Genomic DNA, 8,934 nt, shown 5'->3' with positions numbered 1-8,934 from the left:
CTGCCAAGCTCTCGAATGGGGCTTGCAGCTACACAGGAGGTGGGGTAGTGTCTCGTTGTCATAGCCGCACTTCCTCTGTCGCTTGTCCCAATTCCCATGGCGGATGGCTCCGTTCAGTGGGATGCAGTTGATCCGGGCCCTGTGGATGAACCTCCAGTTGGCAAATTGGGTGAAGCTGCCCCCAGGGAGGAAGTGGTTGCTGGCATCCCACTTGCACGTCACCTCGAACTCCTTGTCCTGGTCTGGTTTCTGTTTCAGGTTTTCCACATATTGGCAGTGGATGGCATCCTTCAGGGTCCTCTTCAGCATGATTCTAGCTCTCAGAGTGATGATTGTGTGATCTGTATTCTTCACCTGTAGCACCAGGACTCCCATCTCCTGGCATTCCTTGCACCACATCCAGTGGCAGCTGATATGCTTCTCCAGTCGTCACATAGCGTTGCGGACACAAGTCCAGAGCGAAGCAAAGTCTCCCCTCTCTCTTCTAAATTCGCCTTCCAGCGAGCTGCTTAGGTGACATCTTAGTTGGAGGGGGTCCTGGGGATTTGCTTCTTCACAGAGAGTGCTCTGGAGGATGCCGTCGTGTTCCTCACCATGGTATCCAGGCACGTCAAAAGGTGGAAGGCGTGAGTGATCACGGCAACGTCGGACAGATCACCCCTTCGAGGAATGTTGGCACCGCCCTGCCTGTGCGAGATGTGCACCAGTTCATTGCTGGCCCTCTGGGGAAGAAATGTCCACTTCTTCACAAGCTGCCGAATGGTGTTACTCCCACTCTGTCCAGGAACACTTTAGCTCCATTCCTTATCTTTTCTCATTATACTAACAAACCCATCTGGCTGGGCAGAAGTAACACATGGTGTCTTTGTTCACACACAGTAAGGATATGAGAGAATCAAAAGTCAAACCCAAAATTCTAACCCACGTTAACAAACAGGCCTATATCCCAACAACAAAAGTCACCCAAGCTAGTCAATGGGAGATGCTGATGACAAGTGTATGCTCAGCCCCTCCTCTCTGAGAGGTAGGGGCCTACGTCTGGTCTGCAGGGAGACTCCTATCTCTGCTTAGCCATCTATGAATGGGAACCTGCCACCTTGGCCAGGCAGCTTAAGTACCCAGGGCATTTCTTGTGGCAATGAGTTAGGGCCTGGCTTGCTCCACACAAAAACAGCCAGAGGAGGAGCTACCTCTGTTAGCCCAGGTTAGTGCCTGCCCCTGGGATGTGGGAAACTCAGGTTTGAGCACCCCTTTTGCCCTGTTCAAATCTTCCCTCTCAGGAGACAGCTCTAACCACTGATCTGTGGGATAGTCTGATGTGGGGCTGCCTCAGTCTCTCCTGTTCCACTATGGCTCAGTAAATGAAAGAGTGACTGGAGTAAAGGGACAGAACCGTGGCTCCCCCCAGGTGAATGCCCTAACCACTGGGCTACAGAGAACAGTCTCTCGGGCCCAATGTTTAAGTTTTGATTACTGTGGAACAGTCATTGAGCCAAAAAAGAGAGAGACTGAGGCAGCTTCCCATCAGAATACCCTAGTGGTTAGAAAATTCACCTAAGAAGTGGCAGACCACCGTTCAAATCCTTTCTCCCCCGATACCAGTCAGCTCTGTGTTCTTGGGGAACCAGCGTGCAGCATCCAGCCTGTCTGACACATGAAAGTCACGCCTCCACCAGCCTCTGCTTAAACCAAAACCCATCAGAGAAAAAAAAACTTGCAAAGAGCAGTGAAGGGTGGATGGGAGATAGACCTAGACCCCTCCTGACAAGGGTGACAAGATTAAGACATCCCCATTAGCATACAGAATGAAGAACAGAGACAACTCCCTTAGCCTCAGCTGCATGAAAGATAGGACAGGGATTAGCATAAAGAATGAAGAACAGAGAACCACACTGAACTCTGGGACCAGAAAAGCAGGGATGCACTGCATCATGGGAATCTCTGCTCCAGATGTTAATGAACCTATGCCTGCACACACCCAGCTCAGCAATTATCAGACCAATTCTAGTAATAAATCCTTGATTGAGATCCAAAATACTGAAGCAGCCTAGTTGCATTGTGAGCTCCCTGAAAGAAACCACCACCCAGAGTCAAGAGTGATCAGCTCCTATTGTCTAGCCTAAAGAAAACCCTTGAATCATCAGTTTACCCATAAACAAATCCCTTGAACCATTGTATTTCCTCTACAAAAACCCGTCCAAATAAGGGTTCTGATGCTTAGATCCAAACTATGCATCAGTTCCACTGGGACTCCATCGTCTCCTGACTGATCATGCTGGGGCTTTGCCTGTCTCCTGCCCTCAGGACCCTGAGCTACCACCATCACCTGGGAACCCCGACCAGTTTAAGCTTCAGGGAGTGGTGACATCCCCTTCTTTCTCTCTCTCTCTGTTTTCCTTTCTACCTCAGGTATTAACCTTTAATAATGTATGTTATGTTGGTTTAGGCTCTCCTTGGGTAGTTATTGCTATTAGTCAAATAACTTTTATGGTTAAGCTGGTTGCTTCTCTCTCCCTCTGAACTTTACTCTTTTGTGTTTTTAGCTTCCCCCATTTACTCTGCAGCAATGCTTCTTTTACCTAAGCTAAATATCCCTGTAGTGCCCAAAAATACCGTGGGGTTTGCTCATCAAATGGGTTACGACCAGTACAAGTGTGAGGTGAAAGTGGGACAGGGATGTGTTAAACCTGTGACACATAAAGGGGGGCAGCTGAAAGTGCTGCTCAGCCCAACCTCTTGAGAGCAGGGGCACATAAGAGTGACAGCTTGAAGGTGCTGCTTAACCCAGCCCATTGAGTACAGGGACATATAAGGGGATCAGCTTGAGAGTGCTGATTGACCTGGTCCGCTCAAACATGGGTGTGTGTGTTCATCTAGTTCTAGGGTTGGAGGAACCCAGTCCTGGGGAACCGAGGTCCTGCAGGATAGCTCCATTGGGAGGGGACTTGCAGAAGGAAGGAGTAGAGCTCCATACGAACACACAAGTGACATAAGCAGTACATTAATAGAATTACAAAACCCCTGCCCCCAGAACAGTAACCCTAATAAATGAACGTATCCCAAAGTAATGGGCATATGTGGTAACACCCTTCTGGTGGAGAGGGGAATTGAACCTTCTCCCACAGCCCAGGTGAGGGCTCTAACCACTGGGATAAAAATTATAAGGTAGGCACTGCCATCATCTCCACCACCTTATCCTCCCAACAGGCTCAGGCCCTGCGGGTGACTTAGGCAACCAAACACCGGTCTTCCCCTGGTTTGTGACTCACTCTGGGGCTTAGGGCAGAGGTAGGTGTCGGGATGCCTAGAGTGAGGCAGCAGTACGCGTGCCATGGGGCAGAAATAGAAGGAACTTTGACCCTGAAAACTTAGACCCTGAGTGAGTTCAGGTGCCTACAGGATTCAGCAGGAGTTTTGTGGATTGCAGGGGAGCCAAAACTGGGACTTGATAGATTCCAAAGCCAAGGAGTGACCATTGTGATCATCTAGTCTGACCTCCTGTATCACAAAGGATGTCCCCCAAATAATTCCTAGAGCAGATCTTTTAGAAAAACCGCCAATCTTTACTTAAAAGTGTTCAGTGATGGAAAATCCACCACAGCCCTTGGTAAATTGTTCCAATGGTGAATTACTCTCACCTTTTAAAAATGTAGCCTTGTATCCTGTTTGGGGCTCAGGTACCTAAGTACCTTTATGGCTTTGGGCTTGTGGGAAATATAGTATGTGATCCTCCAATTAAAAATTGTATCTCTCTCTCTCTCTCTCTCTCTCTCACACACACACACACAAAACCCCCACATTTACTAAATTTTGAGTGCTTGACTTTGTAAGTCTAATGTTCATTTTAAATGTAACATCCTAAAATTTAAAAAATGCCAATTGAAAAAACAAATTCCATCATGTGGAACCACATTGACCTGCATGGAGCATCGGCAGGGTTTGTCCTCTTGGACCCACTGCAGACCTCTACTACCTTAGCTAACAGTGACAAGTGGCAGCAGGAGGCCATTATCCTTTAGGTAGGGGATAAAACACACTTTAGCAGCAAGTTTCCCAGCTATTTGCTGAATCATAGAATCATAGAATCATAGAATATCAGGGTTGGAAGGGACCCCAGAAGGTCATCTAGTCCAACCCCCTGCTCAAAGCAGGACCAAGTCCCAGTTAAATCATCCTAGCCAGGGCTTTGTCAAGCCTGACCTTAAAAACCTCTAAGGAAGGAGATTCTACCACCTCCCTAGGTAACGCATTCCAGTGTTTCACCACCCTCTTAGTGAAAAAGTTTTTCCTAATATCCAATCTAAACCTCCCCCATTGCAACTTGAATGCAGAAGAATATCGCGACTCAGGAATGCTGGGCCCTAGTCCAGGTTCTGGAGGAGGGCGATATGATTGCATGGGGAAGCGGGGAAGAAGGGCACTCCACTACAGATCCAGCCTTTGGAAAGAGACAGGAAAGAGTGAGCTAAAGGAGTTGTTTCAGAGTAGCAGCCGTGTTAGTCTGTATTCGCAAAAAGAAAAGGAGTACTTGTGGCACCTTAGAGACTAACAAATTTATTTGAGCATAAGCTTTCGTGAGCTACAGCTCACTTCATCGGATGCATTCAGTAGAAAATACAGTGGAGAGATTTATATACACAGATACACAGAGAACATGAAACAATGGGTGTTACCATACACACTGTAAAGAGGGTGATCACTTAAGATGAGCTATTGCCAGCAGGAGAGCTGGGGGGAGGGGGTGGGAAGGAAGAAAACCTTTTGTAGTGATAATCAAGGTGGGCCATTTCCAGCAACTGACTCGAACATCTGAGGAACGGGGGGGAGGGGGGGAGGAAATAAACATGGGGAAATAGTTTTATTTTGTGTAATGAGCCATCCACTCCCAGTCTCTATTCAAGCCTAAGTTAATTGTATCCAGTTAGCAAATTAATTCCAATTCAGCAGTCTCTCATTGGAGTCTGTTTTTGAAGTTTTTTTCTTGAAGAATAGCCACTCTTAGGTCTGTAATTGAGTGACCAGAGAGATTGAAGTGTTCTCCGACTTGTTTTTGAATGTTATAATTCTTGATGTCTGATTTGTGTCCATTTATTCTTTTACGTAGAGACTGTCCAGTTTGACCAATGTACATGGCAGAGGGGCATTGCTGGCACATGATGGCATCTATCACATTGGTAGATGCGCAGGTGAACGAGCCTCTGATAGTGTGGCTGATGTGATTAGGCCCTATGATGGTGTCCCCTGAATAGATATGTGGACACAGCTGGCAACGGGCTTTGTTGCAAGAATAGGTTCCTGGGTTAGTGGTTCTGTTGTGTGGTGTGTGGTTGCTGGTGAGTATTTGCTTCAGATTGGGGGGCTGCTGTAAGCAAGGACTGGCCTGTGTCCCAAGATCTGTGAGAGTGATGGGTTGTCCTTCAGGATAGGTTGTAGATCCTTGATGATGCGCTGGAGAGGTTTTAGTTGGGGGCTGAAGGTGATGGCTAGTTGCATTCTGTTATTTTCTTTGTTGGGCCTGTCCTGTAGTAGGTGACCTCTGGGTACTCTTCTGGCTCTGTCAATCTATTTCTTCACTTCAGCAGGTGGGTATTGTAGTTGTAGGAATGCATGATAGAGATCTTCTAGGTCTTTGTCTCTGTCTGAGGGGTTGGAGCAAATGCGGTTGTATCGTAGAGCTTGGCTGTAGACAATGGATCGTGTGGTATGATCTGGATGAAAGCTAGAGGCATGTAGGTAGGAATAGCGGTCAGTAGGTTTCCGATATAGGGTGGTGTTTATGTGACCATCGCTTATTAGCACCGTAGTGTCCAGGAAGTGGATCTCTTGTGTGGTCTGGTCCAGGCTGAGGTTGATGGTGGGATGGAAATTGTTGAAATCATGGTGGAATTCCTCAAGGGCTTCTTTTCCATGGGTCCAGATGATGAAGATGTCATCAATGTAGCGCAAGTAGAGTAGGGGCATTAGGGGACGAGAGCTGAGGAAGCGTTGTTCTAAGTCAGCCTTAAAAATGTTGGCATACTGTGGGGCCATGCGGGTACCCATCGCAGTGCTGCTGATTTGAAGGTATAAATTGTCCCCAAATGTGAAATAGTCAACCTCGGCCTGGACTAGTCCACACAAGAGATCTACTTCCTGGACACTACGGTGCTAATAAGCGATTGTCACATAAACACCACCCTATACCAGAAACCTACTGACCGCTATTCCTACCTACATGCCTCCAGCTTTCACCCAGATCACACCACACGATCCATTGTCTACAGCCAAGTTCTATGATACAACCGCATTTGCTGCAACCCCTCAGACAGAGACAAACACCTACAAGATCTCTATTAAGCATTCTTACAACAGTACCCACCTGCAAAAATGAAGAAACAGATTGACAGAGCCAGAAGAGTACCCAGAAGTCACCTACTACAGGACAGGCCCAACAATGAAAGTAACAGAACACCACTAGCCATCACCTTCAGCCCCCAATTAAAATCTCTCCAACGCATCATCAAGGATCTACAACCTATCCTGAAGGACGACCCATCACTCTCACAGATCTTGGGAGACAGGCCAGTCCTTGCTTACAGACAGCCCCCCAACATGAAGCAAATACTCACCATCAACCACACACCACACAACAGGACCACTAACTCAGGAATCTATCCTTGCAACAAAGCCCGTTGCCAACTGTGTCCACATATCTCTTCAGGGGACACCATCATAGGGCCTAATCACATCAGCCACACTATCAGAGGCTCGTTCACCTGCGCATCTACCAATGTGATAGATGCCATCATGTGCCAGCAATGCCCCTCTGCCATGTACATTGGTCAAACTGGACAGTCTCTACGTAAAAGAATAAATGGACACAAATCAGACATCAAGAATTATAACATTCAAAAAAGTCGGAGAACACTTCAATCTGTCTGGTCACTTGATTACAGACCTAAGAATGGCAATTCTTCAATAAAAAAACTTCAGAAACTCCAACGAGAGACTGCTGAATTGGAATTAATTTGCAAACTGGATACAATTAACTTAGGCTTGAATAGAGACTGGGAGTAGATGGGTCATTACACAAAGTAAAACTATTTCCCCGTGTTTATTTCCCCCACCCCCACCCTCCACTGTTCCTCAGACGTTCTTGTCAACTGCTGGAAATGGCCCACCTTTATTATCACTACAAAAGGTTTTCTTCCCCCCTCCCCCCTCTCCCCCCCGCCCCACTCTCCTGCTGGTAATAGCTCATCTTAAGTGATCACTCTGGTTACAGTGTGTATGGTAACACCCATTGTTTCATGTTCTCTATGTATATAAATCTCCTCACTGTATTTTCCACTGAATGCATCCAATGAAGTGAGCTGTAGCTCACAAAAGCTTATGCTCAAATTAATTTGTTAGTCTCTAAGGTGCCACAAGTACTCCTTTTCTTTCTACTAAACCCAGTGGGAGGTGAACTCATGCAGATGTACCTGTGAACTCTGGGTCTTCACTGAGCAAGGACAGCAACTGTGGGTGGGGTGGGCTGGAGGAAGAAGGGAAGGGGACTTTAAAGGAACTTTTGGTTGTTGGACTTAAGAACCTGAGGCAAAAAACACTGCCCAACATACTCTGGGGTGTGTCTTTTGCCCATGGTTTTAAGCTTATGAATCCTGCTTGTGGCATTTTCCCAGTTAATGCCGGCTTACTTTCCTGCTTTTTATTAAAAGTTTCTTTTCTATACTCAGGCTCTGGGCTTGTGAGAGGGGAAGTATTGCCTCTTCGAGGTACCCAGGGGTGGTGTGTAATTTTCCCAGGTTACTGGGTAAGGGCTCGAGCTGGTTGTGTTGTACTGTTGAAAAGGAACCCCTAGATATTGAACCTGGTCTTTGTTGCTGCCAACTCCATCTGGCAGAAGGGTTACACACCAAACACATCTTGCAGGATATTTATCCATAAAGTGTAACATGTAAGGTGACCTACAAAATACTCTTTACTTGTCAAGATTCATAATAATTGGGAGCTGTATGTATAGGTAATTGTGACAGTTTGGATCACAGAAACCCCCTGGGAGCTGCCACCTGATGTGCCAAGACTACTTCTTCTCATGCTTTCCTGCCCTGGCAGCTTAGGTCTTCAGTGCCCTGCCTGGTTTGAGCCAGACCTGCTAGCCTGCTGCAAACCCAGACCCAGGTCTGAACCACGTCCCCTAACAGCTGTAGGCTTAATTGAAAGCAGCTTACAGAAGTGTTTCTGCCTTTAACACTCAGATGCCCAATTCCCAATAGGGTCCAAACCCTAAACAAATCCATTTTACCCTGTGTAAAGCTTATACAGGGTAAACTCATAAATTCTTTGCCCTCTATAACACTGATAGAGAGATATGCACAGCTGTTTGCCTCCCCAAGTATTAATACATACTCTAGGTTAATTAATAAGTAAAAAGTGATTTTATCAAATACAGAAAGTAGAAAGTAGGGATTTAAGTGGTTCCAAGTAGTAACAGACAGAACAAAGTGAATTACCAAGCAAAATAAAATAAAACAGGCAAGTCTAAGTCCAGTATAGTAATAAAAACTGAATACAGATAAAATCTCACCCTCAGAGTTGTTTCAATAAGTTTCTTTCACAGACTGGACACCTTCCTAGTCTGGGCACAATCCTTTCCCCGGTACAGCCCTTGTTCCAGCTCAGGTGGTAGCTAGGGGCTTTCTCATGATGGCTTCTCCCTTTGTTCTGTTCCACCCCCCTATATGGCTTTGGCACAAGGTGGGAATCCTTTGTCTCTCTGGGTCCCCCCCATCCTCCCCCCAATGGAAAAGCACCAGGTTTAAGATGGATTTCAATACCAGGTGATATGCTCACATGTCACTGTAAGACCCCAAGCCTTCATTCCTCCCAGCCTGACTCACAGGAAGGCCTGCCTGCAAACAGAGCCATTCCCAGTCAATTGTCCTGGCTGAT

This window comes from Dermochelys coriacea, chromosome 23 (assembly GCF_009764565.3).
Source record: "Dermochelys coriacea isolate rDerCor1 chromosome 23, rDerCor1.pri.v4, whole genome shotgun sequence".
Lineage (NCBI taxonomy): Eukaryota > Metazoa > Chordata > Testudines > Dermochelyidae > Dermochelys > Dermochelys coriacea.
Note: the sequence above shows the minus strand (reverse complement) of the source record.